Genomic DNA, 22,292 nt, shown 5'->3' on the forward strand with positions numbered 1-22,292 from the left:
AAAAGTTAACAACGACGACGGACGACGGACGCAAAGTGATGGGAAAAGCTCACTTGGCCCTTTGGGCAAAGTGGGCTAATAACTTTACACTGAGCAATGAACTGTGAAAATGAGGTCACGGTCAAATAAAACCTGCGTGACTGACATGTAGATAATGAAATATTTCCATACACCAAATATAGTTGACCTATTGCATATAGTACTAAAAAAAAGACCACAACTCAAAAACTTAACTTTGACCACTGAACCATAAAAATGAGGTCAAGTTCAGATGACACCTGCCAGCTAGACATGTACACCTTACAATCATTCCATAAACCAAATTTAGTAGACCTATTGCATACAGTATAAGAAAAACAGACCAAAACGCAAAAACTTAACTATAACCACTGAACCATGAAAATGAGGTCAAGGTCAGATGACACCTGCCAGTTGGACATGTACACCTTACAGTCCTTTTGGTACACCGAATATACTGGATCTATTGCTTATAGTATCTGAGATATGGACTTCACCACCAAACCTTAACCTTGTTCACTGATCCATCAAATGAGGTCGAGGTCAAGTAAAAACTGTCTGACGGACATAAGGACCTTGCAAGTACACACATACATACCATGCCAAGAAATGCAAGCTAAAAATTCCGGTAGACCTCCTACGGCACTCATTAGTAGTTAAAGATTTGATTTCATTCAACAATTTAATTTATGACCTTTATGTACATGTCGCTTAGAACACGGTCATATACCAAATGGTCAATATTAATCATCCATGTAATTTGCTCTATGGGATATTTGCAGAATTTCAACGGAGGCAATTTCTTGGCATGTACAATGCATGCAACATCCAGGCAGTCTACCTTCTGAAATATAAAGCTTTATACAAATTGTTTCCGCCTCTGCAAGCTAGACAACAAATGCGACCAAAACAATAATTTGTATGCATGTTTTTCACATTTATTCGAAAATTCCCACTCCTTGAACAACACAACGGTAATATTTCCCCTATCATTTGCACTTTAAATTATACTTGATTGTCTTATGAATTCAAAGTTGACGGCGTTATATCTGTTCGTTCACTTTTCAACTTTTAGAATATTGTTCTGTCGCAAGGATGACTGCAAATTGAGTCTGTATTTGTATACAACGTAAATAAATTAAGCTTTAACATTTATCAAATTGAAATACAATAGACACATCGATCATACATTACTGCCAGTGACCTTAAGGAATGTTTCCATCCATACCTTTATAAAAGTAAGGTCACTTTTTTCAATAAAATGTCTACTATAAAGATTTTCATAAACGGAAACAAGATTATCATCTTTCAAGTTCATCACAAGATTAAAAAGAGCACCCACTTTTTCGTAAATATCCAGCTCTGCATTAAAATCTCCAGATATTGAATGAATATTTCTCTCTTGTACAACATATGGCACAGAAAAGGCTAGTCTTAAGTCAGACCGATAAAAAAAATATTGTGCTATATAACTTCTCCATATATCGCTAACACGGCCATTTATACTTATCGGTAACGCCATATATTTGAATGCTGACGACGTCCACAACGTGGCTTGCGCATTGAAGGGGGAAAATGTTTGTTTTGGAACAACAAATGGCTTATGCGTTTCTTTAGTTGCTGAAAAGTTAAATGGGACATTTCGGGTAAATCTATAAATAGCATCAACATCCGGTTGTTCGTTAGCAAGACACTGTATTGCACCAACTTTTACGGAAATTTTTGTGTCGCATATATGTGGTATCGTTTTATTATCTTTGATGGACTCCAAGGGAAAACCTCTTGGCCATACACGTGTTTCAGATACTCCAAAATAAGGATATGGATTGAATAATTTACTTCCTTTGTCATTACAAACTGTGACCGATTCTCCTTTGGTTAATCTTTCTATCTCGTTTAAATCAAATACTCCATTATTGTCGTCGTCAAAGTCCCAAATATACTTTGCTTTGTGGTGAATAGCGTACATGTATCCGATATTTTTCCTCCCAAAATGTTTTACTGGGATAACCTCTGATAATAACGGATATAAAGTTTTTTGTCTGTTAATCGATAAGTATATAACTCTACTTTTATTTTCGTCATTTACAACACTTTTCAAATAAGCGTCTTCCGAGGGCGTCGTCACATCTGCTACAATAACGACACACCAGGAGGGGTGTTTTGCTACATTTCGTACCGAGTTAGATGGCTGATGAATGGTAGTAACCACAGCCCAATTATCACAGATTTTAGCGTCACTTTCGTTTGAAAATAGTGTGGTCGTCTTATCTATACTAAATTGGGGAACTTTTCTTACCACGTCTCCAGAAAATATAGACCCAGACACACCACTTATAATTGTTCGTTCAGAAACATCCATTTTAATGGATTGTTCAACTTTGCTTTTCTCCATAAATGCAAAGTCGTTGTATGATTGTAGAAGTTCTATCATTTCATAGGTCGATTTGTGAAAAACCAACTGTTTGAGACAAAAACCAGGTTTTAAATATTTCTTGTAAATAGCGTGGGAGTTCGCTCCGCACTGTACTATTCTGTCATTATCAGAAATAAAATTAACCTTATCACTGTATATAGACAGCCATTCTGCAAGGGAAGTATCCCCAAAGTCTATGTCAATTAAGTCATCTTTATTTTTGCATTTAGCCAGACCACAGTAATGTCTTTTAGAAATACTGGACATAAGATCACGTCCTAAAAATAGAAACATTTCGTCTACTCTGTTGTCCCTATTTATTTGTCTTGATTTTCCATGCCTCCAGCCATAGTACAGATTACTCGACTTTATGCTATCTAGTCTATAGAATACCTGTGGAACACACAAAAATGCATCGTCGTCTATTCTTCCTCCAAGGAGAGCGTCAGGATATACTGTATGAACATATTTCCACCATATGTACATCTTTTCTCCAAATTTTACCGCTCGTCCATGATTTGTTACATTCAGATATACAATGTCATGATTTAATGCATTTTCTGCAATTGACTCAGAAGATGGCTCGTCTAGTAAAAACTTATAAGTTATTTTAAATGGCAATATATGTTGCATACGAAGCATTGCGTTTATCCAAGTTTTTCTTTGAGTGTCTCGAAAACGTTGTTTTCCGTTTGCACTCAATATTCCCATCACAATATGATCACGTTCTTCGTCGATTGGAGATTTGGTTTGTGTAGTATATTGCTCAACAACTCCATTGTCTAATTTGATTTCTTGTCTTTGAAATATCTGTATATGATTAGTGGGAGAATATGTAATATAGAGCAAGAGAAATCCACACATAATATACGGAATCCATATTGTTTGCGCAATTTTGCGACACGTACTTGAAGAACACATTGCTCGAATCATGTTTGTAGGATTGAGGTTTTCAAACAATTGTCCTGCTTCCTGTCCGTCTGAAAATGAATTAAAAAAAATATTTTTTATATATATTAAATAAATGAGTCCTACCTTATAAAACTATACATGTATTTATAATCCTTGTCCCATAATAGTAATATGCTTAACTTACCCTCATTGACACATAATCTAAAAAATATTACAGGTTACATGTTTCGCCTCAAAGATTTTTATTGAATAGGTGCTATTGATTTAATGTAATTTTAAGTATACTGTTTCTGAAGAATTTATTTTAAAAAGAAAGAAAAAATTCAAAAAGTTGTTTATGGCACATTAAAAACTATGCCTTCTCGTATTCTCCCGTCTTCAAAGTAAAGTACCGTGATTATGGAAAAACTATTTCAACTAGATTACACATTGATTGAATAGGTTCCGATAATTTATTCTAAACAACTTCGTAAAAATGCGAACTACATCATAATTCAAATCAAAATCACTACCTGTAGAAAGGTGGAAGATTCGCGTTACGCTTGATATTCCCTGAACCACAGAAACAACACAAATATATAAAGATGTTTTCTATATACTTTATGATGTTAGATAATGGCCAAATGAAGGTTAACAAACAAGTTTGCTTGTGTGAATTGTTCTTCATCTGACATCTTGGTGCCTTTTATAATAACTGACTATGAGATAAAGGATTTGCTGGTTGTTGAAGTCCGTGTCGTGACCTCTAGTTGCTACTTTCTATTTATTTGGTCTCTTGTGGAGAATTGTTTCAATTGCAATCGTATCACATCTTCTTATATCTATATATAATATGTAGAAAGCAGATTTTGTTTTTGTTTCCTAAGAAAATTCACAATATCAAACTATTCTTGAGACTCACCGCTATATATGATATAAAAGAACCCTGTCAAGTTTTTATCTATTCATTGATAAGATTCAGGAATATAGGGATGACTTCAAAGATAGAAAAGTTTATATTTAGCTACACACGGCAGGCTCCAGTAACACTACATGTCAAAGGTTTTAATGCTACCGTTTACTGTAATTATATTTTGCGTATCATCCGAAACACCTGCAACATAAAGACGGATAGCGCAAAACACTATATCTGTCCACAATCATAAATTGAATGATTACTCATCTACACGAATTCATAATACTAATGTCATTCGAAATCAGGTTTGAATCTTGTATGCATATAAATATAAACAAGAGGCTCTCAAGAGCCTGAATCGCTCACCTGGTAAACAATGCCTTATTGAACATATTGAACCATGCCAGGCAAACATGTACAGCTAACAATTCTTCAATATTACAAATATATATGACTTACTGTTTATAAATAAAGAAAATGAGACCAAAACACAAACACTTAAAACTTAGCAATGGACTGTGAAAATGAGGTCAAGTTCAAATAAAACCTGCGTAACCGACATATAGATCATAAAATATTTTCATACACCAAATATAGTTGACCTAATGCATAAAGTATTAAAAAAATAGACCAAAACTAAAAAAGTTAACTTTGACCACTGAATTATGAAAATGAGGTCAAGGTTAGATGACACCTGTCAGCTAGACATGTACACCTTACAATCATTCTATACACCAATTTTAGTAGACCTATTGCATATAGTATAAGAAAAACAGACCAAAACACAAAAACTTAACTATAACCACTGAACCATGAAAATGAGGTCAAGGTGAGATGACACCTGCCAGTTGGACATGTACACTTTACAGTTCTTCTATACACCAAATCTACTAGACTTATTGCTTATAGTATCTGAGATATGGACTTGACCACGAAAATTTAACGTTGTTCACTGATCCATGAAATGAGGTCGAGGTCAAGTGAAAACTGTCCGACAGGCATGAGGACCTTGCAAGGAACGCACGTACCAAATATAGTTATTCAATTCTGCCGCCGGATCACTATCCCTATATCAAGCTAACTGCAACAAAAGTTGCAGGCTCAACAAAAATGATCAAGACAATTTTTTTAACTAATCATTTATTAAGAGAAAAAACTTGCATACATGTACTTACTATACATCTTTTTCTAAAATAAAATTTTACCCTGCTAGGTAGAGAATAGGTAGGTAGATTATGTTGGACATTGTTAAACTTTGAACCCCTTAACTAAGAAACATTGACTATGAAGATTACCTCAGTACCATAGTATTAGTGTGTTAAAATATGGCCACAATAAAAAATCCTCAATTCTCATCCCCTCCCATATTGATTTTTCGAGTGTCAAATTTTTTTTTTTTAGATTTTTAGCCAATTTTATGTCATTTTGTTTTAAATTGACATCTCTTTCAATTAAAATAGTTGACTGCTAAGCATTGTACAACTGACCACTTCAAAATGCCAAACCAATCTACAGCATTTAAGCTAAGAAAAGTGTTACGAAAATTTTAACATTTTATAGTATCGGCAAACAAGATGAAGTTTGTTGATCATGCCAAAAGCAACAAAGCTGAGGTAATCTTTTTTGCAAATTGCAAATTGAAAATTTCAGGACAGGTAGACCTTGATCTAATAAATATTTTAACTTCTAGTCTTATTTGCTCTAAATGCTGGAGTTTTTTAGATATAAGCCAAAAACTGCATTTTACCCTGTGTTCTATTTTTAGCCATGACGGCCATGTTTTTAGACAAAATAAAAAATAAAACACAAACTTTATTTTATACACCCTACTGATCATTCAGTTGAAGTTTGGTTGAATTTGGTTGAGTAGTTTTAGAGGGGAAGATTTTTTAAAGTTAGCAAATATGATGAACAAATTGTGAAAAAATTGTCATTAAAGGACAATAACCCCTTAAGGGGTCAATTGACAATTTTGGTCATATTTAACTTATTTGTAGATCTTACTTTGCTGATCATTTTTGCTGTTTACAGTTTATCTTTATCTATAATGATATTCAAGATAATGACCAAAAAACTGCAAAATTTCCTTAAAATTACCAATTAAGTGGCAGCAACCCAACAATGGTTTGTTTGATTCGTCTGAATTTCAGGGCTGATAGATCTTGACCTAATGAACAATTTTACCCCATGTCAGATTTGCTCTAAATGCTTTCGTTTTTGAGATATAAGCCAAAAAACTGCATTTGACCCCTATGTTCTATTTAAAGTAAGGGCGGCCACGTTTTTTGACGGATCAAAAATCGAAGCACACACTTTGTGCAGGATAATCTAAGGAACAATCATTTTAAGCTATTATAGAATACTTAAATTTTGGTTCAAAATTTTAATTAGTGACAATTGTATATTAAGGTCTTGTTATAAAGAACTTGTGTTAAATTGTTCAAAATGTATGAATTGGGCAACATATGTTAAAAGATTGATATATAGTCTTGGTATGAATAATTTGTGGGATAATCAGTGGTTGTTAAATGTAGACAGCTCATATTTACCTTTGATAAGACAGCGTTTGTTTGATCATGCTAACCAAGAGTTACAATTTTTATTAGATTCTTCTTCAAAGTGTAGATTATATAAGTATGTTGTAACAAATGTAGTTTTGCAATTTTATTTACAGAAATGCATTCCTGTACTTTTTCGTAAATGTATAACAAGTATTCGTTTGTCTTCACATAACCTTTGTATTGAAACTGGACGTTATGTTGGTACTAATAGAAATGAAAGAAATTGTATTTTTTGTGATTTAGGAGTAATAGAGGATGAATTTCATTTTATCCTTCAATGTAGTAGATATACTGATTTGCGAAAAAAATATATAAAAAAATATTACTGGTCTAGGCCATCAACTTTTAAATTAATAGAATTATTGTCAGGTGAAAACACAAAACAGCTTTGTAACTTGGGAAAGTTTTTACATTTCTCTTTTAAATTAAGAAACAGTTTATTGTAATAAAAGATATTTTGTATTGATGAAACTTCTGACGTCACCTATTGTTTATTATACATATTGTTTATATTGTTTGTAATATGCCATATGTATACACTGTACATGTATATGATTATACTGATGAGCCGTAAGGCTCAAAGTTAATAAAGAATAGAATAGAAGTTTCATTCAAATCCATTCAGTAGTTTCAGAGGAGAAGATGTTTGAAAAATTGTTAACGACGACGACGACGACGACGGACGCCAAGTGATGAGAAAAGCTCACATGGCCTTTTAGGCCAGGTGAGCTAAAAAGAAAATGGGGTATTATTGACAATGAGACAACTCTCCACAAGAGACCAAATGACACAGAAATAGCCATAGACATGCGTGTGAACAAGATACAACTCCAAAATTGTTCCTTCTACACTGAAAAGTGTTTAGTTGCGTGATGTATTTAAAAATACATTTACTCAGGGACAGTCTATACTAACTGTTAGTATAGTCTGTCCCTGCTTTACTGAAACATGATATTACAGTTAAATTATCTAGATAATGCATTGCTGTTAAATTAGCTTACAGAATATGTTGAACCTGTTCATTGTAATATTTTACAATGAACAATAGAAAAATTCATACAACTTTTCAGATCTCTTAAATGAGGTTTGTTTTATCTAAATTAGTTATTTACCAAAGAAACTCTGTCTGTGCTACAATACTTGAGAAATTCTAACTGAAACAAGTGGTTTATAGTAGATCGAAAGTTGTTCGGCTCAGAATTTAGACCACATGTCCTGCATGGAAAATATGTCTCCTTTTTCCATTATTCTGCTAGTAAGCACGTCAAAACTCCGTTTATAAAAGCGTCCAGGTCAAATTTAAACTGTTAATATACATAATGACAAGATATGCTAGTCCCGTATAATGCATTAATAGATCTGGCATACAATATACTAAGTATATTCATTTGGCATACAATATAAATTCATCTGGTATACAATATAAATTCATTTGACTCTCATCAAGGACGTATAACTAACATATACGTCCTTGCTCTTATGCAGCATACAACACCACCATAGTCTCGTCGTGAACATGGTATAAATGAATGAATGTTGAAGTTCAACATCATATTTGTGCTAGTTTCAATGAACTACATTTTAGTATATATTCAGTATTATTTAATAAAAATATTGGCATTTTCCTTGTAAATTTTGCACGATAAATAAATTTGTACGATATATTACTGACCTTATCGGATGTACTCGACTGACAGAGATGTAAGAACTATTGTGTTACAATGTATCAAATGAATGTTTCATTAATCTAAGCAAATGTAACAATAAGAATTTTCGAGATTTGAGAATTCCCGAAAATAAATATCAGATCGCTTAATTACTTCACATTTGAACACAATTCACAAAATTAACAATGTTAATTGTGAAAAATATTGTGTAATGTAATTGTGTGTTGTTATAGATTGATAAGAGGATTAGTCTTAAGTAATTAAACTTAAATCTGTCAAATACAAATTATTTCAAACCTTTGCAAGTACATGTATTTATGCCTGAGGGATAAAATGCAATTACTTTGTTTAAGAAAAAAAAGGCTTTGAAATGGTTAACTTGAAAATGATCCACATAACCAAGTGCACATTAGTCATTGTTGGGGAGGGGACCTTAATATCTTGCTGTTGAAAGCCATATTCTAACCTATAATGGTTTACTTTTACAAATTGTGACTTTGATTGGGTTCTAATTTCTAAACTGGTAGAATGCCTTCAAATCTCAATGACAATTTCACTGTAAAGTGTCACGATAAGGAAGTTGTTTAAAAAATATAAACAAGAAGGTGTTTTATGTTCTGAAAATGGAATCTTTTTATCAAATAAAAACATCTACACAGTAACAGGAAAAAAGCCACTAATGCTATGTATAGTGTATTATTAATTAAATGTAGACACAGTTGATATCGTATATATGTTCCAGACCGTATGAGTATTTGGACCGTACGCGTACGGTCTGGACCGTATGCGTATAATTTCAAAATACGCATACGGTCGGACCGTACGCGTACGGTCTGACTAATATTAAGAAGTTGGTCACGTTTATCAGATACAAATGTATATAACAGATCAACATAGCTTACATCTCAAATTAATGTAAAAAGTTCAATAGTAATTGAAATAAAACAAAATAATGTTATCTAACTATTTTTTTAAATCACGTTTATTTAATCTGTTAATCTCCTGTATTTAGCATGTCAGTAATTCATATATTGAAGCCAAGTATGCTAATTAAAATTGAAGTTATCGGAAGTAAACTTAGAGTGGGAGGACCATCGTTTTAGAATATTAAGGAACTATACCAAAAAAATGCAAAGCAACGTGCATGTCAGAACAAATTATGTTACTGTAAAAAAAATATGACGTTCTTCAGTCAGTGTCACCTTGAATACCAAAATAGGAATCACGGATATAAAAATAAACACATATTTAATTTCAATTGTTCGCTTAATCATTATTTTCATCCATATACATGTAATAAAATCAATTTGTAAAACTAAAAATAATGATTTTGATAAATATTTGTTTAAATTTAACCAATATAATCCCAAAACATCAGCTGGACCGTACGCGTATACTCATACGGTCCGACCGTACGCGTATGGTCGGACCGTACGAGTATACGTATACGGTCCGGACCGTACGCGTACGGTCCAAATACTCATATGGTCTGGAACATATACAAAATATTTCATGAGAGGTAATAGAGCAGATTGTTACCCCGAGAAAACATTGTCTGAATAACACATGAGAGGTAATAGAGCAGATTGTTACCCCGAGAAAACATTGTCTGAATAACACATGAGAGGTGATAGAGCAGATTGTTACCCCGAGAAAACATTGTCTGAATAACACATGAGAGGTGATAGAGCAGATTGTTACCCCGAGAAAACATTGTCTGAATAACACATGAGAGGTGATAGAGCAGATTGTTACCCCGAGAAAACATTGTCTGAATAACACATGAGAGGTGATAGAGCAGATTGTTACCCCGAGAAAACATTGTCTGAATAACACATGAGAGGTAATAGAGCAGATTGTTACCCCGAGAAAACATTGTCTGAATAACACATGAGAGGTGATAGAGCAGATTGTTACCCCGAGAAAACATTGTCTGAATAACACATGAGAGGTGATAGAGCAGATTGTTACCCCGAGAAAACATTGTCTGAATAACACATGAGAGGTAATAGAGCAGATTGTTACCCCGAGAAAACATTGTCTGAATAACACATGAGAGGTAATAGAGCAGATTGTTACCCCGAGAAAACATTGTCTGAATAACACATGAGAGGTGATAGAGCAGATTGTTACCCCGAGAAAACATTGTCTGAATAACACATGAGAGGTGATAGAGCAGATTGTTACCCCGAGAAAACATTGTCTGAATAACACATGAGAGGTGATAGAGCAGATTGTTACCCCGAGAAAACATTGTCTGAATAACACATGAGAGGTAATAGAGCAGATTGTTACCCCGAGAAAAAATTGTCTGAATAACACATGAGAGGTGATAGAGCAGATTGTTACCCCGAGAAAACATTGTCTGAATAACACATGAGAGGTAATAGAGCAGATTGTTACCCCGAGAAAACATTGTCTGAATAACACATGAGAGGTAATAGAGCAGATTGTTACCCCGAGAAAACATTGTCTGAATAACACATGAGAGGTGATAGAGCAGATTGTTACCCCGAGAAAACATTGTCTGAATAACACATGAGAGGTGATAGAGCAGATTGTTACCCCGAGAAAACATTGTCTGAATAACACATGAGAGGTGATAGAGCAGATTGTTACCCCGAGAAAACATTGTCTGAATAACACATGAGAGGTGATAGAGCAGATTGTTACCCCGAGAAAACATTGTCTGAATAACACATGAGAGGTAATAGAGCAGATTGTTACCCCGAGAAAACATTGTCTGAATAACACATGAGAGGTGATAGAGCAGATTGTTACCCCGAGAAAACATTGTCTGAATAACACATGAGAGGTAATAGAGCAGATTGTTACCCCGAGAAAACATTGTCTGAATAACACATGAGAGGTGATAGAGCAGATTGTTACCCCGAGAAAACATTGTCTGAATAACACATGAGAGGTAATAGAGCAGATTGTTACCCCGAGAAAAAATTGTCTGAATAACACATGAGAGGTGATAGAGCAGATTGTTACCCCGAGAAAACATTGTCTGAATAACACATGAGAGGTGATAGAGCAGATTGTTACCCCGAGAAAACATTGTCTGAATAACACATGAGAGGTGATAGAGCAGATTGTTACCCCGAGAAAACATTGTCTGAATAACACATGAGAGGTGATAGAGCAGATTGTTATCCCGAGAAAACATTGTCTGAATAACACATGAGAGGTGATAGAGCAGATTGTTATCCCGAGAAAACATTGTCTGAATAACACATGAGAGGTAATAGAGCAGATTGTTACCCCGAGAAAACATTGTCTGAATAACACATGAGAGGTAATAGAGCAGATTGTTACCCCGAGAAAACATTGTCTGAATAACACATGAGAGGTAATAGAGCAGATTGTTACCCCGAGAAAACATTGTCTGAATAACACATGAGAGGTGATAGAGCAGATTGTTACCCCGAGAAAACATTGTCTGAATAACACATGAGAGGTAATAGAGCAGATTGTTACCCCGAGAAAACATTGTCTGAATAACACATGAGAGGTAATAGAGCAGATTGTTACCCCGAGAAAACATTGTCAACTTCTCATTATGATAATGAATAATACAACATTTCAGTTATAGTGAAATGATTACCAAAATACTGGTTATATATAAACCCTTATACCCAAAAAGATCAATTGTTTAACTCATTAACAAAATTATGATCAGAAAAATTATCTAACAAAGTTAAAAATGTGATAATCAATCCATAAAGACGATTTCACATGCATGTAATTATTGTACCTCATAGTTATGTTTATATATGCTCTTTATAACAACAGGATGCAATTGTAGTTTTACGAGAAACATAGTATAAATCCATTCAAGAGTCTAGTGACAGATTACCATATCCGGAGAAACCGTTACACCATGTTTTGTTGGTTCTGGTATAAATTTTTAATATATTTTGTAGTGATTATTATTCTAAATTGCTATTTTATATATTTTTTATTTTCAACAAATCAAACATCACAAAAAAGCCCGGATCAACTCGACCCCTACTGTAACCTCTAAAATATCAACAAGACCGTTATACACATAAGGAAATGAAGTTACCCGGAATAGATTATCTTCTTCAACGATCGTGTGTATTATACGAAGCACTGGTCCCAGAACGTCATGCTTGCTTAATATTGATGCATTTAGGCTGTTCTTTTAAAATGAAAGACGAGACGATAAAAGTGTCTTTTTTTATTTTTATTGAATAAGTGCTTTCTCATAAATTCATAAATTTGGCTGTCTTATTAAAGTGTCACTATACCTGTTACTGATGCTATGTAAACATTTTAAACGTTATAGATTTTAAAGATCTGAGAAAATTAACATGCAGACAGATATCCATTTCAAATGAAATAAAACATTATAGAAGTGGAGTTTTAAGTTACCGCTGCAAATGTTTGCACCTGTCCTAAGTCAGGAATCTGATGTACAGTAGTTGTCGTTTGTTTATGTAATTTATACGTGTTTCTCGTTTTTGATATAGATTAAACCGTTGGTTTTCCCGTTTGAATGGTTTAACACTAGTATTTTTAGAGCCCTGTATAGCTTGTTGTTCGGTGTGAGCTAAAGCTCCGTGTTGAAGGCCGTACATTGACCTATAATAGTTTACTTTTATAAATTGTTATTTGGACGGAGAGTTGTCTCATTGGCACTCACACCACATCTTCCTATATCTATTTATATTTTTTGCATAGATAAGTGTAAATGGAGGGGGGTGTAATCAAAGATGTTTCTGTTTTGTGGTGCAGGATCTACAGTGAGGCACTATGATTAAAGAATATATCATAAAGTTTTGATTTTAGAAATTCACATCAGGACGGAGAGCATGCGTATACTTGAAACTTATATAAACAATAAGATGTGGTAAAACAATAATATACCATTCTTTTCCAATGATGTTTTTAAATATAAAAGGAATATATTTATAAAATTGCCAAGAGGACATATCTGAAGCATTCGATTCATCTTTCATCTTTCAAATTCATCACAAAAAAAGTCATATTTCATGTCCTAGCATTAATGACAAGTTTTAAAAATGAAGGTTATTATGGCAGTTTTGCTTTTAGGAAAGACAAAATAAAAAAGAACTGTTTCCTGGTTCACTAATGTGTTGCGAATGTGAGTTGAAAGAAATTTTTTTTTTTTTTTTTTAAATTTTCGAAATTTAAGGTGTGCCCCAAAAAAATGTTTTTACAGACAAGTGTTCCATGTAATTATACAAATACCGAAGCACTGAACTCCTGGCATATTTCGGAGAGAGATAGGCCACTAGCAGTTTTTAAACGTAATGTCAAGTATAACAATGTGTTGCTTCTTGGATTAGCATAATTATATTTTAAAAGGCACTAAAAAGTTTTTTTGTTTTTTTTTTAACAGAACAAATAAAATACACGTGTCATGTCTAAAAAAAATAAAAAAAAAAATTAGTAAACAAAGAATATTACTCGAATGGAATAGCTTAAAAGTCAATATTAGTCGGTGACTAAGTCTGTCCTCTATAACTTATAAAATTGCATACCAATAACCATAGTTATGTGGATTTCATCAATGACTCTTATATCCAAACATAAAAAAACAAACAAAAAAGAACTGGTCCACTGTGTAGAACTTAGGTCGGAGATGAGTCTCATTTCTATTTACTTGTGAAGATTGTTAAATAAATGGAATTACTAAGACAAGAAGTGAAAGCATTCATATAGATATAAAATTTAAACCATTAAAAATTAAAAGGAATTTTATCCCTATATATAGATATAGGAAGATGTGGTGTGAGTGCCAATGAGACAACTCTCCATCCAAATAACAATTTTTAAAAAGTAAACCATACGCCTTTTACACTCACACAAAAAGCTAATTGTCTGTAAAGCATAAGTTATCTTTATTATGACTTTCCAAGGTTACAATGACTGCACTGAATTTTGTTTGTTATAATTGCGACTTTATATCTTATTCTTGAGTTGTTTTTACTACTTATTTGCTTACATGCTCAATGTATTTGTCACCAATGTATATTATACCACCAGCCCAGTAGTCAGCACTTTTGCTGACTACTGGGCTTTTGTGCTGACATGAATTATCATTGATATGGTTATATTTATAAATTAACTGCTTACAAATTTTGAATTTCTGCAATACTAAGGCTACCTCAGGCATAGATTACCTAAGCTGTATTTGGCAAAACTTTTAGGAATTTTGGTCCTCAATGCTGTTCTTTATTTGGCCTTTTTAAATTTTTTGGATTCGAGCGTCACTGATGAGTCTTTTGTAGACGAAACGCGCGTCTGGCGAATATACAAAATTTAGTCCTGGTATCTATGATGAGTTTATAAGTAAACAAGTTAACCACTTGTACACATTGAATTATTAGAGGTCAATAAAGTTATTGTTGTTGTTCGAAAGGTTACGCAAGACACTCACTTAAATAAAACATATGCTGCAATGTATAATTGTTTTAAAACAAAGATTATTATACCATTAAATATTTGTAAACAAATTTTAGCTATTTCAAATTTTGTATGCAAACCTAGACATATCTTGACCATACTGCATTCATCTGCTTCAATCATTAGTATATCTCATACCAATATACACCAATTATCAAATAACATTTACATGTACTTTTTACATTTACATGTACTTTTTACTGTATGTTTGACATTTAAGAACAAATAAAAAATGCTATTAGCATAGTTCTTCCTTTATAATGCAGGCTTTGCATTATTCGCCACTTTTTTTATTGTAAAAATACAAGAAACACTTATTTTTCCGGAACTGTCAGGTTTATCTTAAAAGATGTCTGAGTAAAGTTTTAAGGTGTAAACACAGTCATTTTGTCCATTTGTAATGCTGAACTTTGTTAAGAAACAATTCGCGCAATCTCGTTTATACAAAAAAAACAACATTTAATTTTCAATCATATGAATCCCAAATTGCAAACAAAAGTTTCATAGAACTCATGTAATAATAATACTTCATTCCGTAAGCACATGCAGCTCATAGAATTAAACAGATACACAAATTATACAGTTTACATTTCATATATAGCAGAGTTTTTTGAAAATTTTATATACCAGTAATAGGATTCAAAACTTAACTAAGTTGGATAAAATCTTTAACAAGTTCCCCTCGGGTTAATAATTTCATTGATTTGAACAAAAGGACAACACATATCTTCACAACAATAGGTATTTAAACATTGTTATTGAGTGTATAGTATCAAGTATCAAATATAAATAAATTGTTTGTTTATTTTACAATTTTCTCTGATGGAAATAAAATTCCCGTAAAATTGCATAGCTATATTTTATCTTACAGAAATACAAAACATCTAATGGATGTTTGCCTCCTCGAAATGTCACACATTGGACAGTTTTTCTGTACTAAAAGTAATTCGTGAGGCGTAAACTTTTCCCTTTTGTTATAAAGAACCATCATGACACCAATTTAAAAAACAAACCAACACTTTTATTGTAATTTTTGTTGTATATATTTAAAACCGAACGCGTATATCTAGCACATCATTACCGAAGTACAGGTATCAACATGGTCAAGTTCCGACAAGCTTTTTTTAAAGCTAATATTAGCATATTGATTATTTCCCTGCTTTGTCTTTTATTTCTTTCCCTTTTCTTTACCATCAATTTATTTTCCCCAACTATATTTTGCTGAACAGTCTTAAGTCTAAATGAAAAGATACACAACAGACCTATCTGTATATATATGTGAAAAGACAAAAAAAATCAGCCTTACCTTCCTCGACTATTCTACCTCTCCGGAATATAATTTAGGTTTACACAGACAAAACTCACACAGGCGTGACGTTTAACATAAATGTACCCGAGAATGTATTGATTGGTCTACCGTAACCGGATCGGTCTACTGTTAAAGATTGTTGAATTGATTTCGTACTGCATGCATGATTTGTATTAAGGCCCAAAAGAGGTAAAATGGCTCTTGATACAAGTAATTGGCATCGATATAATAAGACATTTTGCGAGTTGACGACTATTTTTAAAAAGAAAGTAATATCGTTATTATTAGGATTTTTTTTAATACACCGAGTGACTTTTTTGAAATAAAGTTATTTTATCCGTCCTGGAGTTTAAATTTCCCATGATCCTTTTAATATTTGAATGGCATTTATCAAAACATTACTATGCCTTGAAGACTGGGATTTAACGCCCTTGAGTAATGCAACTCAGACTGTATGCACCAGAGTACAATTCTCACGGTATGCAAATCAAATGCTTATTAATGAAAGCCGATAAATTGTTCTGTTATCCATGATTCCTCGTCTACAAAAGTCTCAAAGCTAATTTCGACCCGGTTCAGTCTAGAGCAGACATGTACGACATTACTCGAATTATAAATTCACGGATTTGAATGCGTCCAGCAGTATTTGTATCTTTATTTCTCAACAAACCAAATTACATTGGTATAGAGATACACATAACTTTACGGATCACTTCAAAGTATACTACCAAATTGTCCGAATGTTACCAGAATAGAGGGTACGAAAATTTCGAGCAGCAAACTAAGGAAGCTATGTCCAAAAAGAATTTTGTATAAACTAACTGTGAATAGTTTGATGCTTTAATCTTAATTATAAAACTTGTGTTATCATTACTGCATACCTGTTTGCCGGTGGGTGGGTTGGACACGGGATCTCCTACAGTATTTGCAATCAACTAAACTGGTCAGCCATTCCATCTACATCTCCGCACCAACAATATGATATACTTTAGTATTTTCATAATTCTACACACGAATGTGTTGATTTTTTTTAAAAACAGTATTGTGCGGAGTTTTGAATCATAAAATTTGTCTAATATATAATATTAATTAAAATCATTTATGCTTTACACTATTTGTTCCAAATTAAAATAAAAAGTTGCTAACGACGTTTTCTGGCATGTCAGTCTAATAAACGAAGGAAATGATTGTTTCTGCCCGAAAGCTCTAAACAATTTAAAGATGAAAAATTGTAAAGTAAAACCCCAACTTGACAACACCAAACGATTAAAGGGACACTAGCTGTCAAATTCGTTTTCATCGATTTAACTTAAATTTCTTTTATTCGACTTATAACATACTATTATATTGTATTATCCAAATAAAAAATGTCTAAAATTTACGATGCATAAACTCGTGTTTATTTTAGTCTAGACGCCATCTAATTAACAATCGATCTGACCCTCCGAGGACTATCGACTGTTATATAATCTGGTGTAAAAATAAACATAAATAGATAGCAAACTCGTGCAAATTGATATTTCTAGGTCGGTTTGATTTCATATTATAGTTTAAAACAATATGTTAATAATAGTTTTTTACCTGTATAAGAACGAAAGAGTTTTTGTAGATCGAATCAGTCAATTAAATCGTTTACCCTTGTTTCACTTTCAATGTTGACACGCTTTTCCTTTTACTAGCTGAACGCACTTAGTTCCTGCGTAACCCATCTCTAGCTAAGAGGTTAAATCAGTGAAGTTTACATGAATACGTCATAAACAGTCAGAGAAAAACATGACCTTGTGCAATGCCAAGATACAGGTATCGACATAGTATAGATCCATACATGTGTATATGAATATAACAATAATATTTCGTTTGCTTTTAATTTACTGATAACAAAATCAATATTAATACCAATAAAAACAATATTCAGTGATCTAGTTATAGTGTTGAATTGGTAACCTAAAATTTGTTTTCTATTTGTTAGGTTTTCTATTTTAGTTGTAATGCTGGCATTGCACAAGGTCATGTTTTTCTCTGACTGTTAATGACGTTTTTACACTAAATCCATTAGATGTTGAATGTGTACTGATTGATAATTTAGTCTTAGTTGCTTGATTTGTTTTATTAGTTGTTAGTGGCTTTGAACTAGCTGTCAGGAAATGCTAGTACTCTCAAATTTGTACTTAGTGTATTTTTGTTGTTGGGATGTACAAGTTCCCGGCCACGTCCACTTATATTGTATATTTGTATTTTTATTCCTCAGATGAGTTAAGCCTTTTTCAACTGATTTTTGTAGTTCGTTTTTATGTTGTATTGTACACCACTTATTTATATGTTTAACATTCTGTATGTATGTGCCTGTCCCAAGTCAGGAGCCTGTAATTCAGTGGTTGTCGTTTATTAGTGTGTAACATATTTGTTTTCCGTTCACTTTTTGTGCATAAATTAGGCCGTTAGATTTCTCGTTTGAACTTGTTTACATTTATCATTTAGGGGTCTTTTATAGCTGACTATGCGGTATGGGCTCAGCTTATTGTTGAAGGCCGTGTGGTGACCTATAGTTGTTAATTTCTGTGTCATTTGGTCTCTTGTGGAGAGTAGTCTCATTGGCAATCACATCACCTCTTTTATATATATATATATATATATATATGATAAATTATATGGCCTTCCAAATACCGTTTCGATCCCTAACATCACTGAAGAGACATTTATTGTCGAAATCCGGATCTGGTGTACAAAAAAGATATTGACACCTTATGTTTGTGGCATAACATCTTGGCCACAAGTTTATATTTTTTTGTGAAGTATTAAATCTAAATTAAGATCCATTTTGTTACATCTTGTGATCAATTTTATTTGGCAATCGCCAATGGCAGTCAGCAGGGTTAAAGAACATCAGTTGTTCGACCTGTTGGTCAAATGCGTTTTGTTTAAATAGTATGAAATTCAAAACAGTGTAGCTGTGGCCATTGATTGACACATTAAAATCATTCATTGACTGGGACAATTTAGGTGAACGTTTGTATGTAACGACCAATGCTCACTATGTACTTTTTAAAGACACTTAAACTATGGGGTCACCAAAGGTTCTCAACACCTAAATAAAGTAATTCGAAAAATTAATCAGAAATAACACGATATTTTGATTTATATCAATTATATAAATCAAAACACAAAGGTTATTCCTGATTAATTTTTCGAATTATTTTATAATTAAAGGCGTTAAGAAACCTTTGTTGACCCCACAGTTTAAATGTCTGTCGTAGGTACGTCATGAACAGTGGTTGTTACAGACAAACGTTCACGTAAATTGTCCCAGTCAATGGATGATTTTGATGGGTCAATCAATGGCCACAGCTACACTGTTTTGAATTTCATACTAAGTATACTTTTTCACTTTTTTTGGTCTTTTGGAAAATGTTGTTTGTGCTGTATTTAGACCCTTCTACAACGAAATTTGTTTTACATGCACACGTATAAAAATTGCGGTTTTTATCCAACGCAATCATAGGTTTGAACGTAGTTTTCAATTAAGACTTGTTTATATATATATATATATATGTTACAGTGAATTTGTATAATCAGTGCTAGTAAATAACATTAATGGTTATATGTATAAAATTATTCATAACATGTATGCTGATATTAAATCATGCTTGTCATACAGTGGTGAAAAATCTGATTATTTTCCAAGTAACATTGGTCTACGCCAAGGAGAGAATTTATCTCCTTTTCTTTTTTCGCTTTTTTTGAACGATTTGGAAGATTTCTTTTGTAAAGGGAATTTGATAGGCTTAAAAACTATATCAGATGCCCTAGAAGACGAACTAGATATATATGTTAAACTGTTTGCAATTCTTTACGCAGACGATACTGTATTAATGGCTGAATCAGCCACAGAACTTAATTTGTTATTAGAAAAGTTCGAATCATATTGTAATGTTTGGAAAATGAAAGTCAATGTAGATAAGACTAAAATCATGATTTTTTGTAGTGGTAGACAACCTGCTAATCTTAAATTTAATTTTGGTAGTTCTGATTTAGAAATTGTAAATGAGTTTAATTATCTTGAGATTTATTTTTCTAAAAATGGCTCATTTAAAGCAAACAAGAAGCATCTCGCAGAAAAAGCGACGAGAGCCATGTATGAAGTTATCAAAAAGGAGAGAAAGCATGGGTTATCCATAAGCTGTCAATTAGATTTATTTGATAAATTGGTTAAACCTGTTTTACTTTACGGCTGTGAAATTTGGGGATTTGGAAATAATGATATATTAGAAAGGGTTCATTTGAAATTTTGTAAACTTCTACACCATCTTAAATCTTCTATCCCGAATTGTGTTATATATGGAGAATTAGGATGTTATCCTATTAGTTTAGATATCAAGGTTCGCACGATTTCATACTGGACAAAACTGATTTTAAGCAAACCCAGTAAATTATCAGCAATTGCATACAAATTAGTGTTTAGTTTATATCATGGAAATAATGTTAAACTTTATTGGATGAAATGTATAGAATCTATTTTTAATGAAACTGGTTTATCTTATGTATGGCTAACTCAAACTTGTATAAATGAAATTTGGTTAAAGACTATTGTAAGAAATCCTCTCCAAGATCAATTTAAACAATAAATTTGAGAAAGGAAATGGTGAATATGTCAAAGCGACAACCACCCGACCATAGAGCAAACAACAGCCGAAGGCAACCAATGGGTCTTCAATGTAGCGAGAATTCCCGTACCCGTAGGTGTCCTTGAGCTGGCCCCTAAAATATGCATAATAGTACAGTGATAATGGACGTCATACTAAACTCCGAATTATACACAAGAAACTAAAATTTAAAATCATACAAGACTAACAAAGGCCAGAGGCTCCTGACTTGGGACAGGCGCAAAATTGCGGCGGGGTTAAACATGTTTATGAGATCTCAACCCTCCCCCTATACCTCTAGCCAATGTAGAAAAGTAAAAGAATAACAATACGCACATTAAAATTCAGTTCAAGAGAAGTCCGAGTCTGATGTCAAAAGATGTAACAAAAGAAAATAAATAAAATGACAATAATACATAAATAACAACAGACTACTAGCAGTTAACTGACATGCCAGCTCCAGACCTCAATTAAACTGATTGAAAGATTATGTCTTCATCATATGAATATCAGGTACAATCCCTCCCGTTAGGGGTTTAGTATAATACTATCATAAAATATATGAGAAGAACATAACCCGTGTCATGCCAACAACTGTTTTTTTTTAGAAATAAATGTGTTTAGTTCCGATGCAAAGACCCTATCAGTGAATCAATGTTAAAGCCAAAATATGCAATCTTTAATGACCTGACAACAGTATCGTAACTATATCCCCTTTTAATAAGTCTATTTAAAGGTTTTGTTAGTTTCTGAGGAGAATACTGACATTTTTGTGCTTTATAAAGAATATTTCCATAAAATTTTGGATGTGAAATACCTGAACGTATAAGATGTCTGCATGTTGAGTTATATTTACGAATTATTTCCTTATACCGGTGATAAAATTTAGTAAATGTTTTGACCAGTTTGTGATATCGAAAACCCTGGTGTAATAATTTTTCAGTAATACATAAATTTCTCTGGCTAAAATCTAATACATTGTTACATACACGAGCGAATCGTACATAACATGGTACTCAGATATTCAAACGAACTCGAACACATTAAGATATCGCCTTTTTAAGGAACTTTTCGGATTCGAAAAGTATTTAGACATTTTGGAACCCCGAGATATTTATACTTTATGTCAATTTAGACTCATTAACCACAGATTACCTATAGAAAGTGAAAGATGGAAAAAAATTCAGAGAGATAAAAGAATATGCGAACTATGTGACTTAAAAGATCTTGGAGATGAATTCCACTATGTAATGAAGTGTAAATTTATGGCTATAGAAAGACAAAAGTTTATCGCTAAAAAGTATATTGATTATCCAAATATAATTAAATTTAAGGAAGTAATGAATATGGCAAAACAATCATATTTAAAAAAGCTATGTACATTTATAAGTTATAGATATTTCATATCTTTTGGA

The 22,292-nt window shown here is 32.7% G+C and overlaps 1 protein-coding gene across 10 annotated transcripts in view; it reads right to left on the bottom strand.

Annotated features, from left to right (window-relative positions):
- Positions 1-22,292, bottom strand: part of LOC143048979 (putative 37.6 kDa protein in cld 5'region) — a 41,283-nt gene that overhangs the window by 6,977 nt on the left and 12,014 nt on the right. Inside the window, exons 1-2 of one of the 10 annotated variants that reach the window (XR_012969993.1) lie at positions 16,235-16,695; positions 935-3,414 (exon numbers count right to left, since the gene is read on the bottom strand). The exons of 1 other annotated variant lie outside the window; for it this stretch is intronic. The gene's annotated coding sequence lies outside the window, so the exon portion shown is untranslated. Of the gene's footprint in view, positions 1-934; positions 3,415-3,469; positions 3,493-3,530; positions 3,648-3,858; positions 3,969-4,247; positions 4,409-7,914; positions 8,200-8,474; positions 8,851-16,234; positions 16,696-22,292 lie in introns of those variants that run through there. 8 more of the 10 variants (XR_012969989.1, XR_012970004.1, XR_012969996.1 and 5 more) reach the window with 8 other exon arrangements.

The sequence above is a fragment of the Mytilus galloprovincialis genome, chromosome 1 (genome assembly GCF_965363235.1).
Source record: "Mytilus galloprovincialis chromosome 1, xbMytGall1.hap1.1, whole genome shotgun sequence".
Lineage (NCBI taxonomy): Eukaryota > Metazoa > Mollusca > Bivalvia > Mytilida > Mytilidae > Mytilus > Mytilus galloprovincialis.